We start from the raw sequence: 4,708 nt of genomic DNA on the forward strand, positions 1-4,708 counted from the left end.
TTAGTCCACGTTCCATCGACCAGAAGGAATCCAAGTAGAAAGGAGTGATGAGCCGGTCAATGACTATTAAACCAGAGGCACCTCCCTGATATCATAAAGTCCAGGCTGTGGCAGCTAGCTGCTGTTTTTCTCATTAAACTGTGCACTAACGGAGAGGCGAGCCGCTCATCACTTCTCTAACAGTGTATTAACAGCTTAAGCAGGAGTTCGATAACAGGGACTATTAATGAAACATTTTCTGCCCATTAAAGGAGACATTGTCTTCAGCGTAGCGGTGGTGGTTGTCGTCACAGTGAAGCAACATCCACGTGAATGCCAGGACCCACTGCTTCTTCCACTGGACATATGGTCTAGTTCTGACTCTAATGCCCATTGTCGGTGCTTCTCGGTGGTGGTCAAGGGTCAGCGTGGCACTCTGACCGCTCTGCACCCACGTAATCCCATATGTAGCAAGCTGTGATGCACGGCGTGTTCTGACACATCCATATTATGACCAGCATTGAGAATGTTATCCGTTTATGCCACAGTCGCTCTTTTGTTGGACCACACAAGCCAGATTTTACTCTTTTCGTTAGGGATGTCCGATATTGGCTTTTTTTTTTTTTGCCAATATCCGATATTGTTCAACTCTCAGTTTCCAATTCCGATCTGAACTGATACCGATATATGTGGGCTATTAAAACTAATTTTAGGTAACATCACATATCTCCCTTCATGGAATTAACACACTTTGTAAATGCCAGCGAAATCCAAGCGTTACTTTATCGGTTTTCATTTTCGACAAAAAAAAATGATACAATATTGACAATATTACATTTTTATGCCAATATCCGCATCCCTACTTTTCTTGCATCAGTGAGTATTAGGTGCCTGTTACTCCGAACCAATTGTCAAGCCATCAAAACATGACCCTTGTCGCTTTTTGAACTTGTTAATATTTCTTGGACACGTCAGTTTCGAGGAGCTGGCTGTTCTCCTATGTCCATTATGTCAAATTAACATGAGTTATAGTAACAAGATAATCACCATTATTTGCTTCACCTGTGGCTTTAATGTTGTGACTGATCAATATACGTCTATCTGACCATCTATTTCTCTCTCTATTTGTCTGTTTAAAACACAACCAAGTTCTTAACAGCCTTCAGAAGAATCTTATCAGTTGCCAGTGTTCTATGGTGAACAACAGAATTGGTTCCAGAATAAAATGAGGATGCATCATTTTATTTTTACGATGCAAAGGTTAATTATTTGTGATTTGTGAGGCAGCAAGGCTTGTCATCGTCGAATCAGACTCTGCCGTTCAGTCCGGCTTCCTCCTGCGGGGTTCAGTCGATTCTCAGTCAGTGTTTTCCAAACTGTCATGTTGAAAACTCTGAGATTTAACCTGGCTTCTGGGATTCTAACCTTCAGCCACTGAGCCAAACAATTTTATGTGATTTTGTGTGTGTTGTTGCACTCAAGTGTGTGTATGTTTTTTGGCGAGGTGTGTTCAGTATGCCAGCGGAGGCTCAGAAGATGTCCTGTGGGGGAGTTTCTCAAAGGCACATTTGATCTCTGTCTGCCCTTTCCCGTGTCTTTTTGATCTGTGAGTCAGGGATGAAGGGAGGAGGTGTTGTCCTTTAGTTTGATGCCTATAATGATTATCCGTTCCTTACCGCATCACAAAGAAAAGAAAGCAGCGCATTAAAGCAGCCAAAAGATAGAAAATTGTTTGCAGGCCAAATGCCAGGGATTTCTCTTACGCGGTCCATGTGTACATGTTGATGGGTAAAGCAATGCCAGAGTGTGAGGGTGCTTTTAGCGTGTGGGGAATCTTCTCAGCCGAGAAGGCTTTGCTTTGAAGTTTTGCCTTTGTCTATAATAGATTGCTCGATCTTTGAAGCCACTGTAGAAGCTCTTTTATTTGCATATGCATTTATATTGACTTTAAAGGTACTGTATAGGCTTGTGCATGTGTATAGAGAGCATGCATGTTCTCAAGCGAAGCTCTATCTGCATGTGTGCCGTGTGCTCCCACATACAGAGCACCTGTCTGGTTTCCCCTCTAGCAGTTTAAACATTGGCCAAATGTGTCCTCACAATCTTCTACCATCACCATGGTAACAGTGAACTTGCTCAGGATGTCCTTATTTACTTATGCAAATGACTTCCTGCGGCTCTCCAACCTGTCAATCACAATTCTAAGCATATTGTAAAAAATTCAGTCAGAAAGGTGAGAACTGTCAGTCTCCTCTCAAAGTTACGTAACCTTCACTGAGCACCAGTTTGTCCAAATCGCTGCCAAGTGCTCTCTGAAAAAAAAAAATCTGTGCATTTGCAGGTTTTCTGAAGCTGTGGTGAATCTCACAATACCTTGTGGCCATGTTGTTGAGTTTTAAATGAAAACCTTTCTTTCATTTATCAGTTTCTAATCCTATAATCCATGCTGTTCTTTGTTGTGTTGTTCTGTTGCTGTTTTTTTATGCTGCCTTAGTTTAGTATGCAAGCCTTAAGCAGATTCACTTACATGTCACCTTCCCTTGTTGCATTGTTGTCACTTTATAAGTTTGCCTGTGTATATGTATATGTGTCTTGATGCTAAAATGTGGTCTACCTACCACGAGGGATGATGTTTATATGTCTATCTTTCTGTGCACGGATTTTCTCAACACAGTAGCTTCAGGTGCAGTCACAAAATTTTACATTTTATATTTGGATTTAAAGGTGGATGTGATTATTCCTATTGGTGCTGAGCACTCATGTGATCATGTGATCATTTAGTAAAGAGTCCTCATGTGCTCAAGTGTTGCAGCTGATGACACTGTGTCTAGTTTACCAATTAAAAAAAAATTAGTTTCACAATACAAATTGTAAAAATGTTTTGCAATAAAGAGAAATGATTTCCTGCTGTCTGGTCTCTTCTGCTGAAGCAGTAGGTTTCTTACATGCCTTTTGTAAGATCTTTCAAAAGATACAGCATCTCCTTTTGCTTCTTACATTTTCTTTTTGTCTGGCCTGGACTTTTTTTTGAGTGTTACCTCCAGAGGTTCCTCATGTTCATTCTCCTCGTCTCGCAGTAGCAGAAACTGTTCTTCCAGGTTCTTCATCTGTCTACTCTATTGTTCCATGTACTTTAAAACAAACAAACAAACAAAAACAACTCTACTTCATCTAAGCAGGTCATACCTAATATTCTTCTTTAGGTCATTATGACTATTAGCATTTTGTTCTTTCCTATTTCATCTTCTGAAAATAATGGATTTGTGTTTTAGATCTTTAACAATATATATGGTAAGTGGCAAAATAATGTATACTAAAAGGGAGGTTCCTGGAAAAAGCTAATCAATCTGAGATGAGAGTCAAGACCTCCAAGTCTGATAGCCCTCACATTGCCCTCTGTGAAGGGTTTAAGTATCTCTGATTCTTGGTCTCAAGTGACACTGAATGCAGGTCCATGCAGACACTGTACGCATTAAGCCAGATTGTAGCCCTGAGATGGTCAACTAATTTTAGAATCCGGCAGAATTGCCAGATCAGGTGTCATTTAATGTGTCGTTTCGGGTCACAACGCTTGATTAACTGCCTGAATGATGAATGACCAGACTCTCAGATTATCAGATAGAGTTCTGGCGTGTCTGTAATTTTAGTTGGCTGACTTGCAGTTTGAGCAGTTCCACGGTACAAATTACCCTGGCAGCAGGGTATTTACATGTTGTGGCTAAGATTTCAGTCTTTAGAGTGCTGTGATGTAAATTGAACCTCATTACAGGAGAGGCAGACAATATTGTCTCCATCTTCAAGCCACCTTCTACTCCATTCTGTTTTGTCTTTGTGCTTTTCATTCACAGAAGACATGCATAAAGCAACGCTGGCTTCCTTTCTTTTCAATCGACATTTTCGAAGGACACACAGATCTTGTTTAAATAAACTCTAGCGGAATCATTATTGCACAAAACTCACTGGGGGTTGGACAGCCGGTTAATCTGTACAGAGCAAGCATAAATGTTCTTACACATCTCCTTCACATTTCAAAGTACCAGTTGAGGTGGTTCAGGTATCTGATTAGGATGCCCCGTGGACATTTTCCGTTAGCAGTATTCAGGGCTTGTCCAACTGGGGGCAGACCCTCAGGCAAACCCAGAACATGCTAGAAGGATTGTATATTCCACTTGAGAATGCACTGGGTTCACTCAGAAGGAACTTGACGCAGTGGCTTAGGATAAGGTGGTTCATGGCTACTTTTCTTAGCCAGCTAATCAATGAATATCCTTTTGAGTACAGTGAAATCCATCATTATGTAATGAAGGAAATATGGCACACACGTAAAGCATGAACAGGCTGCAAGAAAGAGACCAGTGAGGGAGGCCACCTATGATTCCTCTGAAGGAGATACAAGCTTCTGCAGCTGAGATGGGAGAGTGGCAAAGAGGAAACCACTGTTGGAAAAAAAAGCTCATAATAGAGTTTACCAGAGGGCTTAAGGGAAATTGCAAAGTCAACTACAAGAAGGTTCTTTGGTCTGATGAGCCTAAAATTGATCTTTATGATCAGTAGACTAGACGCTATGATCGACCGACACCAAACACTTGCACATCATCATAAACACACCATCCCCACTGCGAAGCATGGTGGTGGCAGCATCATGATGTGGGGATGCTTCTCAGCAGCAAAGCCCTTCCAGGCTTTCAAATGTGGAGGGTCGAAAATTCTAGAGGGATCCAGGTGGACC

The sequence above is a fragment of the Stegastes partitus genome, unplaced genomic scaffold, assembly GCF_000690725.1.
Source record: "Stegastes partitus isolate 25-593 unplaced genomic scaffold, Stegastes_partitus-1.0.2 Scaffold650, whole genome shotgun sequence".
NCBI classification, from domain to species: domain Eukaryota; kingdom Metazoa; phylum Chordata; class Actinopteri; family Pomacentridae; genus Stegastes; species Stegastes partitus.